The sequence below is a fragment of the Xyrauchen texanus genome, chromosome 34, assembly GCF_025860055.1.
Source record: "Xyrauchen texanus isolate HMW12.3.18 chromosome 34, RBS_HiC_50CHRs, whole genome shotgun sequence".
Taxonomy (NCBI): domain Eukaryota; kingdom Metazoa; phylum Chordata; class Actinopteri; order Cypriniformes; family Catostomidae; genus Xyrauchen; species Xyrauchen texanus.
The window spans coordinates 32504950-32519449 of NC_068309.1; the positions used below are offsets into that span (position 1 = coordinate 32504950).

The window sequence follows — 14500 nt, forward strand, 5'->3', positions numbered from 1 at the left end:
ACATATGGAATAGCACATGGTATTGTTATTAACTGAAACAAAGACAGATGGGGGTTTTTTGTCCTCCACAAATAAAAAAAATTATTAGCATCTTTCCAGCATGATGTCCAATCAACACAGCAGTGTGGAATTTAGTGAATTAGAAGATATAAATGTGGGATTATAGGAACTTGTGCAATGTCTCTAAACCATTCACAATGTGCATAATGAACTAAGTGTTGTAAAATTAAGTATGTGGTAAGTGTGTATTATATTTAAAAAAAAACATTTTGTTCCAAGGGCGTTTTGACTTGCATCAGCCACTGTATGAATGTCAAACCTGCCAGCAGCAGTGGACCCCTGACATGAAGGACCTCCTAAGAAGTGGATATTGGCCAGCCTCCGTAACCAATTCCACACTTTATACACTGGACCTCCTGAGCTCCCTTCAGGAACTCAAGATCATATCTCCGGGATTCTCCAGACAAGCCTTTGCAAAGCTGCTGGAACATCGCACTAAGTGTGGAGGAAGAGTAAGTGTAAATGTTATTACCATTTTATAAAAAAAAATCCATAAGCAGACAATATCAAAATACAATTTCATTCTATATATTTTCCAGTCTGGACCTATCAACGGCGATGCACTGCAGCGCAGTTTCTTAGAGCTTTCATATGCATCATTTGAGGAAGACCAGCTCTGCTGTAGTGCTCCTTTCACCTGCCCAGCCTGCACGCCGGAAATGTTGGCTGTTTCAGCAGATGGAAACAGAAAGCTATATCACTTTCGCCGAAACGGAAGGTGATCTTTCTTCCAGTCTTTTTATTGATTTATTTTCTTACTTCATATATTTCATGAATGGATTTTCGATTTTTCTTTCTTCCTCAGCTCTGTTTATCCTGGCTTTTTGAGGGGCTCTTTGTGGCTGAAGACAGTGCGGTGTCTAGATTTGTAGACACCATACAGAAAGCAGTGAAAAATGCAAGTTGACAAAATAGTTGTTACAATAATAAACATAACCCCCACTTCAACTACTTCTGCCTACCAACTTTAAAATCAAATTGAGAGAATAAATGCCATATATTGAATGACACCATTGCTTTTATTTGATTTGTCATGTTTGTTTTGTGTGTCATAGACACAGGGAAGAGGCACATGTGGGGACTCCCATTGGACAGCAGCGAGGAAACTTCAAGGAGGGCTTCAAAATTGGATGAAGAGGGATGGAGGTTGCTGTGTGTCGCCATGGGTTCCTTTTGAAAGCCCTTAATATGTACAGGGGAGATATTTGCCTACCCTCTGTACCTTCAAAGGAGCTCATGCCAGCCAAGGCACAATTCTTTGCAATGGACGTGGCATGCAAATACTGGCCATACCTGGAGAAATTTGCTAGTGTCCTTCCTGCTCTTCAGGAACTGACCACTATGAAACCCTTTCTAAGTGTGATGCATGCTCGAGCCCATGCTACTAAGTGTGAGGTGTGTATAATATTTTGGCATCATATGTACATTTGTAATATTTACAAGCACATTAATAATATGAAATATAAGTTAAGCTACACTATATTATCTTGTCTTTTTTTGCATAACCATTTCTTGCATGGAATGTAATGAACTTTGATGCAAATTGTGGTTTGTGATATTGGGCTATATAAATAAAATTAAATTGAATTTCTTCCACCCTTTACCAACAGATTAATTGGAGTGGCAGGAACCAGGAAGGAGCAGGGACAACCGCTGGTGAGGAGGTGGAGCAAGTGAAGAGTTACCTCTCACGTTGTGCCCTGACGACCAAATATATGTCCAAAGCAGGTGATCCGAGTTTGCAATATTCGTGTATACTTTTTTTTAGATTGATCATCATAACCTCATTATTTGCTTTCAACAGCACGGGTGGACATGCTTACATTGCATGCAATAGGGTGGAATGAGAAAAAAAAGTCTCTCTTTACATCAGGCACTTTCCACAAGATATGTGAAGGTAAGTCTCATATTAATTGTTTTGTGTGTCCTTTTGTTGTGTTTGCTTGGCCTGTTGTTAATCATACAAAGTTTTAATCCTGATTATTGTATAACACTGTTCATCAGACTTTTCAGAGACTCCATGATGAGACTGCACGGCTAGCTGACCTAAAAACAGAGCTAGATTGCACAGATGAAGTGGTGTCACAGTGGCTATCTGATGTAAAGGAATGGGCAGCTGGTGGTAAGCAAAAGAAAAAACAAACATCCCTTTCTACAATCTAAAGTTTGATATTAAAGAGCAGCAAAAAATAGTAGGCGGATCATCATCTATGTAACCCGCACTCACACACACAAGATGAGACAGTCACAATGTAAATCAAAACTGCTTTTATTTGTATAAGAGCAGGCAAAGGTACATTAAGGAAAATCCAGAGGGAGAATGGTCGAGGAAAGCGTAGGGTCGAGAGCCGGGTAATCAGGATGATACAGAAGGGCAAATCTACAAATAGAGTGGTCAAGGGAAGCAAGGGGTCAAGCCGGGTAATCAAATGTATAGACGAGGTAATCTAACAAGTAGAAAAGACAGGGAAAAACTAGGGGATCACTAGTCGCTGGCAAAGTGCAGGGGTAAACTATACGATAACCAACAAATGAGAAATTAATGTGTAGTGGTAGATATAGTGAAACAAAGCAGCGGTGCAGGTGAAAGGAATGACAGGTGATTGGGACTGTGGCAGGTGTGTGCAATGAGGGGCTGAGAGAGGCGAGTGCGGAAGTGTCTAATACTCTGGCGATAGGGAGCGGGCATGAGTGCCCGAGGGGAGAATGCGAGCGGCGTGAAAGCTCGGGAAACTGAACGAGTGTGGGAACTTCGAGGGAATGGGTTGAGCCGAAGAGGCGGGATTCGTTACAATCTAATGTGATGCCACATTTATGTCAGGTTTATTAGTATATTCCAGTTCCCTGCAGGAAGTGCACATACAAAGTTTAAATAAGTTGGATTAAAAGGTTTTACATAAAATTCAAACAGAGAAACGGTTCTGTGTTGTTTTAACAGTAAATTTGCTTTCACTATATCTGCTACAGAGACACCTGATGCATCTCGTGCCAGTCAAGGCACAACACACAGAGGAATGCAGCAATCAATTGAGGGGCTCTACCTTAGTGTGAGGCACCGAAGCGAACCCTCTACCGTCAGAATGGTATAACTATATAATATAATAGGTTGATAAATTCAGGCTACTGTATGCATCCTACTCCACCAACATGGAATTAGCAAATAATGTAGTAGCACAGTTCAGCTCAGTCATTGAATTCTGTTCTTTAAATGACCAGTCTGTAGGATTTAGTGGTATCTATCAGTGAGGTTTGACGATTGCAACCAGCTTCCCTCACCTCTATCTTTCCAAGCTACGGTAGCCGACGAGAAAATGTGAGAGGTACTATCTAAACCCAGTGTTTGTTTGTCCGTAGTGTGGCTACTGTAGGAACGTGGAGGTGCAACATAGCGGCCTCCGTGGAAGGGGAACGTATTTAGATACAAAACTGCCCATTCTAAATTAATTAATGCACAATTATTATTTTCAGGCAATCATGAAAAGTGTGTGTGTTAGTTATTCCTGCAAATAGATTCCCCCCAAAATGTTACACACTGAACAATTTGTTTCCCATGTCAGTCTACATTATGATTTTCACATACTTCAATAACTGCAGCTTTGCTTTTCAATTTTTTGGTGCTATAATTTTTTTCTTGTTGAAGAGTTCTGTCAAAAACCTCTGCCTCTGTACTTCATGTCTTTCTAGACAGCAGCAAGTTTCGCCATTGCCTTCGAAGGAAGCTGGCAGAAGACAAAAAACTCCTTCTTCAGGAGATACAGAAATACAATGATCTTGTACTAGAATCGGCAACAACCATTGATGTAGCTGTGGTGGAGCATTCCCTAACTGGAGAGAGTACTGTGTCTCAAATATGGCTGTGGGAGGTTCATGGCAGTGGTATGTCTGTTTTTAGATGCTTCACAGGAATTTATTTACAGTTCTGCTTTATAGAGTACACTGAACTAAGGCATGCATGTTACATATTGAGTGTTGTAATATTAATTTAGTTTAATGGTGTATTTTCAGTTTCCTTATGTATCAATTTGATAAAAAAGTCAATGTTTGTAGTGATTATGCAAGACTGTCTCATGTATACATATAACTGTTATTGATTCTTAGCAAACATGTCAATCAAGAAACGAGTGCACGACCAAGTGATGTTAACAAGGCGACTGCATGAGGAAACAAGAGTTTTGGTGTTGGAGATGGCACAACACTGCACATGGTTGCAGAGCCTGGCAATGGTTCTCAAGAACAAGTTGGCTGAGGAGGGTAAGTTTAATTAAAACCCTGTCCATCTAACGTGTTAAAAAAAAACACACAAAAAAACACATCAGTCACAGAACTTGGATGGAGTAGAACGGTTATGGCTCTCTTTGCCGTGGTCCTTTGAGATATACATAAAATGGGGATTAAAGTTGTTACTGTAGCTGGGTGATTCTCCAACTACAGGCACTTTTGTGTCCTTGGCCTTTTTTTGTAAATAAATAAACAAACAAATGCACAATTACATTGTCTTTATGAAGTTCATGCTCCATCATCCTAGTAACCACCAAATCTGGCCCCTGTTTTCTTTTAAAAATGCTTTTGCAAGGCTGTTTATTAGCAGATTTTGCAGTTTTATGCTTGTCCCCAGCCCAGACTGGCCCTCTTTGAATGTTAAAAATGTATATTAAAGGATCGATTTAATTTTTTTTTTAGCATGTTTGTCTTAAGGACTAATAAAATAATATCATACAATAGAAATTCCATATGTATATCACAATTTTAAACTAATTTTGGAATAAAATAAGTCTGTCCCCAGGTTTTCCGTCATTTCCACCTCCCTCAACAAAATCCACCTTAATACATCCACCTTAAATATTTTATTTACTTGGTAACCATGGCAATATTAGTGAAATGACGTATTAGTTGAAGATGAAACTTCAGGCACATGTGCTCTTTAGTACAAGAAAATAAAATCAAGGTAACTCAAGCTTTTATACAGAGTATTTTTATTCAGCGTCATTTCCATCGTGGCTGTAGTTTGGTTGAATTATGTACAACAAATATGAAAATAATGTATTTATGTTTATTATGAGTAAACAACATGCTAAGTCTAAAAGTAGCTAAGCATGACATGAGGGTGTGCTAATATTGCAGAAAAACGGCTAAAATGTCATTTCCACCTCCGTCATTTCCACCTCTGAGAAATTACAGGCGTAGCTTTGGACATGATATACATGCCATTTTTGTGTGCTATTTTTGTGTTCTCATGACATATTTGTGCTTTTGGACTGAGAACTTTATATAGCACCATTCCAGTACACTCTATATGTATTTTTATGTATTTATATTTATATTTAAGATGCCGAGTCGGTGGCCAAGAAGTCACAGGAATACAGGGACAGAATAAAAGCTGATCCAGTTAAATATCAACAGAAATTAGAAAAAGACAGGGAAAGATATCACAGGAAAAAAGAAAGAGGAATAGTGAAACCAATCTTAGAGGTCTCCAGTAAGGAGAAGGAAAGAAAAGAAAACAGTGGAAGATAAATCAGCGAAACCGACGACGACGTATAGCCACTGCAAGCTCTGTGTATACTGTTCAATTTATACATTTTAAATAATAAAATACATGGTTAAAAATATTTTGGACTGGCAATTTAAGGAAAAATGAACAGAAACAATCTTTCCATCATTAACCGTCATTTCCACCACTTTCCACCACTACACAGTTTTTAAGTAAAAACATAAGAATAACAAATGATGTGGATCTAAATGTATTTTAAATCAAGTATTAATAGTTCATTACTTACAATATATGTGTGAGTGACTTTAAAAAATAAACATAGACCTGAGCAAAAATGAAATGCTGTAGGTAAAAATCCCAACTCAGTGGCAACTCGTGGCATTTAGCAACTTTAAATGAAAATGTATTAAGTTCATGAAGTATTAAGATTTATTTTGTTACATGATTAGGTAGCCACTGATGTTGTTGACTGATACATAATCTTATATAATCAGTTTTACAATATTATATTGTAATAAAATACATAAATTGAAAAGTGGTGGAAATGACATCTTTGAAAGCGCTCTTCAGAAAAACTGTTAAAAATAATAATATTCCATGGAATTCTAAAACTGCCCACTATTATATTGTGTTAGAAGACAAATTAATGAAGCTAGGAAGATTGTTTTAAGTGTGTTTTAAGAGAGTGAATTTTCCATAAACTCACAGTGCCAAAAGTGCTCCTAGTTGGAGAATCACCCAGCTATGGTAACAAGTCAGTAAGGCTATAAAGATTCACATTTGCTTGAAAGATGTGCAGATTTGTTCTACTATGTCTGTTACTGGAAAGCAGAAATGAACAAAAGAATTTGAACATTGGAATTTGTTTCCTGATGTGTTACATGGGGTTAGCATAACATCCAGATTAATCTTATTATTATCTCCTCCAGTCAACATAGAAAACCTTGCTGGTCAGCAAGTAACAAAATGTGTTACTTCAGCACAACTGTAGTGAAGAAGAAAACTGTTAATTTAAAACAGCTATCAGACATATGCTGCTTTGGGCCTCCCTCCATAAAGTAACCTCAGTGAACCATCTTGCCTTAGCCTAAGTTGTTTTATACAGAAGCTAGCCTGTGTCCCATGTCAGCGATACACATAAAAATGCCAATCATCCTGCTACTTAGATTTGAAATGTTGATATTTTTTTACTCCATTTAAGTTATTTGGCCTTATGAAACAATCTTAAAGGTAGTATCAGTGATTTCAGGCCCAAACATAAATGATCACATTCATCTAATCTTTCCTAACGATCCGCTAGCTGCCGCCCCATAAGCAAGCCGTCAAAAAGCGCGTCTCTGTAGGCAGCCTAGGCTCTGAGATCTGCACACAAAACAATTGCGCTTACAACCACTCAAAACCAAAATAAATAGTGTTCCAACCAATCACGGCGGGTTTTGTGAGGTTTTGCGCTCGTGCACGGCTGCCTATGACGGCTGCACGCGAAAACCTCACAACACCCACCCCTGTCGGTGATTGGTTGGAACACTATTTATTTTGGTTTTGAGTGGTGGTAAGCGCAATTGTTTTGTGTGCAGATCTCAGAGCCTAGGCTGCCTACAGAGACGCGCTTTTTTGACTGCTTGCTTATGGGGCGGGCAGCTAGCGGATCGTTAGGAAAGATTAGATGAATGTGATCATTTATGTTTGGGCCTGAAATCGCTAATACAACCTTTAATTTAGTTTGTCTTTAATGTAATCTCATTTGTATTTTGAGACGTAGACCAGGGAAATGAGGGACTTTGCTGTCTCTTAAGAAGAAGACTGTCAGAGGTGTCAGAAAGGTTCCAAGCGGTCCTCCAACAGTACAAGACTGCCTTAGGTCCTGAGGCCTCTGTCCTTCTACATGTAGAAGAGGAAGATCAAAGTGGCCTCAGTAGTCCAGACACCAGTGAGGATGAAGAGGAAAACACAATTTAGATAATTTATTTATTATTATGTATGTATGTTTGTTTGTTTTTGGAATAACCCCTGTTACTGTTATTCTTAATAATTTATTTGTGTATTTTATTAATGCTTTACACACCTTACTTATTCTAAAACAGCTGAAATTCACCCTCTTATCCTAATTCTTGCTTTTTGGTTTTTCTGTATTTCCCCAGATGGAAGCTGCACGAAGGACTATGTTGAAGGAAATGGACTTGCCCTATATCTGTGTATTATTAGTATGCTGATTGATTAACCACATCAAAATCTTGTTGAAAATTCAAACTGTGTCTTTAGATTTTCCAAGCAATTTAGTAAGCACATTGCACAGTTCGTTGAAAATGCACAAACCTCTCAGTATAGGTGCACCAATCTTATTCAAAATTGTCAACTTTGCATGTATGATATTACCAGATGTAGTTACTGGGCTCATATGATATTAGGGTAGTGAATACTCTTTTAAGAGAGAATTGTGGTGACCCTGTGACCTTTCCTTTTGCACCATGCAAGGTTAGGCCAAACTTTTGACTTGCATACAACAAATGTTATGAACCAATGTCTGTAATTTGCTGAGCAATGAATCATGTCATGTTGACCTTATGACATTCCCTGTAGCAAAATCATTAGACCAGAATGTAAAATTGAATATTGTCTAATTGGGCAGATTGCCATGAAATCTTGTAAGCACATGATGACTTTGGTGACCTCATGACAATTCCTCTATCATAACATTTAGGCCTTAATGTAAAAACTCATTCTTGATTGCATTTCTCAATATTCACTTATTCTGCATGTGCAGCAGCAGTGTCTGTGTCAGTCTATGACATTTTGTTTTTCCCCAGAGGAGGCTGCCTATGGATCACTACTTGATTGAGTGTATATAACTGTTGTGTAACTTTATATTACTGCAAAGATGCATTATAGTATGTAACAGAAAAATACACCGTTTTTTATATTACAATTATACTTTATATTGTATATTATTACAGTTGACAGATGACTTAATTCTTTGTTCTGCTGGAGCTTTTTGCAAGTGAACTTAACCTCACAGTCCAATGTTTTTAAATACAGCCTTATGGCTTGTTTGACAAATATGCATTTGGTGTATTTTCACTGGTATTGTTGTGAAAGACAAGAAATAAAGTATTTCCAAAGATGAATATTTTGTTTTTACTTTCATACTTTATTGAAAAACAATATTTTATATTTTTATAGTTGATAAAAAACATCACACTGTGTAATCTTGTTTATAGATACACTTTTTAACAGTTTAAACTCTGTTTAACATCAAACTGCATTATTAATTAATAACTTTAATGCATGTCTTTTTACTTATTTTCAAACAATCAACCTTGTTTGTAATTAAACAAGATCTATCATAATAATGTGTATCTGTTAGGTGTATAATGTTACAGTTTTTCTCTAATGCTGAAACACTATAACTATGGATTTGAACTCAAATTTCAAAAACACAACACCGTTTATCAAAAAGCATACCCTTTTCCCCAAATTATAAACACTACTCCCCAGTTATGACACATGAGTCAGATTTATTAAACTTTCACTGCAAAACTTTACACACACATCCATTTATCATTGCCTACACAATGTTGTAATTTAGAAAGCACTACACAAAGAGTCAAAACTGATCACACAGCAATCAGAACCTTCAACACACTATCAGACAAAAGGTATAAAAGCTGTAACTGGGACAGTACCCTTCAAAAGGGTTCTAATATGTACACGTTTGGTAGCAATATGTACCTTTGAGGGGCTTATATGCACTCTTTAGGTACAAAGGTGTACCTTTTGAAAAGGTACCACCACAGTGACAGCTTTTGTACCTTTTTTTCTGAAAGTGCAGATCGATGAAACGGACAAGATGAGAGGGGGAGGAGAAAGGGGAAGGGCAAAGAGACAAGCAGTCTCAGATGAGATTTGTGCCAGCTCCCTAGTTGGGGTCATCCCTCTGTTCCCACAGCTCTAAGTTACCATGGCCCTATGTTTTCTCTGCCCTATGTTCCCACATTTCTGAGAATTTTCTTTTACTGAAAATTTTGAAAATTAGGTTCTATGTTCCCACAACCATATGTTCCCACAGTCCTATGTTCTCTCTATATTTTTCTAATTTCAAAGACTTTTCTCAAAATGAAACTCTAAGTCAAGTAATTTTCTTACCACATTTAACCCTCCCCTGTCCCCTAAACAGTTACTGTAAGCAAGAAGCGCCAAGTCACCAAAAGGTCGGGAGAAATCTGTCAGGAACTCTATGATCCCACATTTCTAGGACATTTTCAAAATTGAGTATTGTGTTCATACATTTCCCTATAATTTCAACAGCTAGTCTATACTACTACAGCTAGTCTACACTACAGCTATTCTACACTGCTACAGCTAGTTAGGGATAGGTTTAGGGTTAGGGTAACCCTAACCCTCTGTGGGAACAAAGAGCTGTGGGAACTTAGGGCTCTGGGAACATAAGGCTGTGGTAACATAGGCACGCTCCCCCTTGTAGAGACGTGCCATTGAACTTGTTACTAAGCGTACAAATCAGCGTCCATACTTGAAGTTCTTCCAGTTTCCAGAGTAGGGTTAGTTTTATGGTTATAAAATTGTAGCTTTACTATATATATCAACAATCTCCTACAGTTGAAACATACGTTATACTATATTTACAGTTTTTTACAATCGCTATGACAATTTGTTCTGTACTTTTAACAAATTTCCTAAACTCTTAACACACCAACACACCTACAACACACAATTGGCAAAACATTTAATTTCATGCTCAAAATCACACATTGTAAACTAAACTCCAACACTAATTTTCAAAATACAATAATACACTAGCAACATTACACAATGTCTACCAAAACACTGCAAACATGTCTCAAAATCAAATAATTTTTCAAAACTCTAACATATGTTCTCGTCCAACAGGAAGATTTAGTCCATAATAGCACAATGTCATAAAAACACAAACATCAGATGGAATTACAGAAACTGCATTATTTTATATGTGTCAGGTCTTATACAACAGACAGTATACTGTATTGATCATAGATTGTGTTTTCCAGTTTCTTTTGAAGCCTCTCTACATTTTTGTTTTGTTGGGTTTAGGTCTTTTGCTGCAGAAATTCAATAAAAAAAGACCCATCTCAGAGTGCTTTATAGAATGTACGGTTAATGAAAAAATGAAGACAGAGACAGAATTGCTGCAATAAAGACTTTATTTGCAAAAGGACATTACTGCAAGATAACAAAAATATGCAATATAGCTGCCATTTTACAGTATTATGTGAAAATACAAAATATACGAACAGAAAAAGCACCAGAAGAATAAAAAAAAAGAAGAAAAGAAAGAGTCATCTTCTAATCTGCCCGGTCTTCTGCATTTGGCCACATGTTCTCATCCATATTACACCTGATATCTTCTCTGGCAAGGCATCGTGGGAAGAATCTTTTGGCATGCCTTATCCACCCCTGGCAGTGTTCAGCTGTGATGTCTTGGCATGCAGCATCCATTGCATCTAGGAGGGACATTTGGTCCTGTGGATGATGGTCAAAAACCTTCCATCTCCAGGATGAGAAAAACTCCTCAATGGGGTTGAGGAAAGGGAGTAAGGAACAAGGAAAAGGGACATCATCCTAGGATGGGCGTCAAACCATGCTGTGACTGCACGGGAATGGTGGAAGGCCACATTGTCGCACTACTCTCCCTTGCCCTTGTCCCACTCCTCTCCATTGTCCTGTTATACTTCTTCCTCTACCTAGTGCAGACATTTTTCTTTCTTTCTTTTGTTGCTCTATATTGTTCCCTTTCCACAAAACATCAGCCCAAAAGGTCCTCTTTTACATTATACCATATGGTCATGCGATTGAAAGAACCTCAACACCTGAGTGTGTTTCCTAGATTGGAATCAGCTGTGATTTATATATTTGCATAATTCAATCAGCTGTTTCTCAGTAACAATACAATAAAATACAGGGGATATATATGTGTTTCAATTCACAATATAAACAGCTGTTTACCTTGACTTTAGCCTGTAAGGTTAGGTTTAGAACATGGTGTTATCTGTTCTGACATACAGTGTTAAAGCATTGGTAAATTTGGCAATAAAAATCCATTGTTTTGGTCTTGTTTGAGCTTGTGTGTAAAAGAAGTTCAAGCATATTAAATTTGTGTTAATTGTATGCATTTTGTGTTAAAGCAACAAGAAATGTGTTAATAGTATAGCTTACACAGGCAGATGTAGTGCTAACTGTGTTAAGAGTTTCGGTAAATTGTTAAAAGTATTGAAAAATCTGTCATAGCAATCGTAAAAAACTGATCAAGATGAAAACACAATCGCGAGGCTATCAGGTCATTGAGTAGGCTATAGCCTTGACTGTTATTGTAGTTGTAGAACAATCAGGGCCGTCTCCAATGTACACTATTTACAGTTTTTTTCCAACTGCTTGCACACATTTTCAAAACTATGTCACCTTTTTTCAAAACTTTCGTAAAACTGCACACACAAAATTGTGTGTAGCCTAGTGTTTTGAAAAAAGTGTTTTATGCCATTGAAAACTGAGTCAAAGGCTGAGAAATAGTTTATTGTTTTTGGAGATGTGGTGTGCAGTTTAGCACTTTGAGTGAGAGGTTTCAAAAAATCGTGTGAAATAAAAAAGATTTTGTGTGTAAGCAGTTGGGGAAAAAACTGTATAAACTACAATTCCCACGAGAGACGCGCCATTGAACTTCTTACAAAGTGTACAAATCAGTCACCATACTTGTAGTTCTTCTGGTTTCCCGACCAGGAATAATGTTATAAATATTTGTACTAGTATTCTATATTAAGAAACATACATTATACAGCCGAAACATACATTATGCTATATTTATATATGATTAGGATGAAGAAAAAAATCGCCAAGACTTCAAATCTGTGGTTTTAGCTGGTAGGCTACAGTAGACATGAATTCAAGGTTGTCGGTGGGAGTTATGCTAACGTTACCCTTCAACGAGCGACTTTAAAAAAAAAGTTTTATTTAACATTGTTTATTTATTTAATTATGGCCTGAAAATGTTTGCTTTACCAACTGATGAATGTAATAAACTGCCACTTATAAATATGTCAGCATTAGATGCAATAAGTATACAAACAATACCCTAATATTGAAGAATTCCAAAATGTGTGAAATAGGCTACTCTCCAGATCAAGACCTTCTCAATAAATCAATATTTGGCTTTTTAACTAGTGATAAAAACTGTTCAGTTCTAGAAGATAAAATCATTTATTTTATTTGGATGAATTAGTCTGTTTATCAGATTTACCAATTGCTATAATTTGTTTGTCAAGAACAATAGATAAAATTGAACTGCAAGCAAAAACTTGGGGCCACTGTTTCAAATATGTGAGTGGCTCCTCCCCTAACAAATGTAACCTCACTCTAATTTTTTTTTATAAAACTTGAGAGCCCTGATTAAATTATATATGCTAACCTAAATTTTTATTAAAAAAGAATCCACTTGTAAAGTTTAACAAATTTCACATATAAATATGCTCAATGTAGTCTGTTTATTTTCTCAACCACTTCATCCTCATATTGTTTTAAATTAAAGTATGGAAAAGTAAATACAAAAATTATCATCTTTTGCAAGTGTTATTGTAGTGTATTTGTGTTCTTTCACAAAAATATAACTGAAAATATTGCAAATGCTTATTTACTGCTTAATTACTCACTAGAGGCTTAAAGAATGATCAAACAAATTTATTGACAAGGTGCATAACAAATTGAAACTATATAGTCTTTGGCAATTGGACCACATCAAGACATCATTCTTTTAAGAGAAATGCATGATATGAAAAGGGATATCCCCTACATGGAGCCGACACTGGTGGTGGTGAAGGGGTGAGTAGCAATGCTGAGATCTAGATGAATGTGGAGCTCTTCTCCTGATGAGCACAGTGGAGGGACCTACTGTATGACACGATTGGCTCAAGAGGGTTGAGATGAAAATACATTTGGTTTAAGACATAAAACACCCAGTCAGCTGATGAGTTTGGAGTAGAAGAGAGTGAGAGAGACACAATGTAAAAGATATGATATAATGTGCGAGTATAAAGAAGGTCAGTCTTATTTGTTGAACTTCATATTTTAGCTTCATGTCAAACAAGCCATAAGGCTGTATTTCTTAACAGTGGACTGTGAGGTTAAGTGAACTTGAAAAGCACAGAAAACAGTGCAATTTATAATCATGAAATATGAAACATGCTTTTGAATAACATCTGAAATAGAAAAATCAGTTGGATTAAGTACATTTCTAGTACATTCCCTTTCGAGATTAAATTCCAGGTCATATTCTTGGAGATGTTCCCCTTTTCAATACTACAGAAAGATGAGATATGACTTCAAATGCAGCACAGAAACAATTTAATAAATAGCCTGAAACCAAAATGGAGTTATAAATATACATTTTATTTATTTTCATTATTTTGGAGTGAATCCTTTGGCTGCCAGGACTGGGCCAACTGCTCACCACTAAAAACAGAAGGGAATTTTTTTTCTGTTACTGGTTGGGGTTTACAATAAACTTAAAACATTACCGAACATGTCTTTTATAAGTATAAGTTTCATTTTCCGTCTATGAAGGACCACCTCCTTCATGCATGCATTAATGGTGGTGGTCCTTCATAGATGGAAAATGAAACTGTTGTACATGTTCGGTAATGATGTGTGCTTCACACTTAAAAGGCTTGTTTAATCTGAAACAGAACAGATTAATAAAAAATTTTTAGCAAAAAAGAAAAAGTTTAAGTAAATAAATAATGTATGCATTAATTCATAAAGCAGAAGAACAGAATAATACATACCATACTGGACAGGACTCCCAGTCAACCAGCATTTCTGCTTTGCCCTAATGTAAGAAAAGACAAAAAATAAAATCCATTCTTAGCATAAGGCTATTATGTCTGATTATAGGCATTGAGTTTCATTGAT

General features: G+C 36.6%; 1 protein-coding gene and 1 long non-coding RNA gene across 2 annotated transcripts in view; both read left to right on the top strand.

Annotated features, from left to right (window-relative positions):
- The window catches only part of LOC127628030 (glucocorticoid receptor-like), a 101231-nt gene that overhangs the window by 44122 nt on the left and 42609 nt on the right, over positions 1-14500 (top strand).
- Positions 1670-3118, top strand: LOC127628040 (uncharacterized). Its single transcript, XR_007968604.1, has 4 exons — positions 1670-1788; positions 1865-1957; positions 2065-2182; positions 3028-3118. It is a non-coding gene; the product is annotated as an uncharacterized LOC127628040 (long non-coding RNA).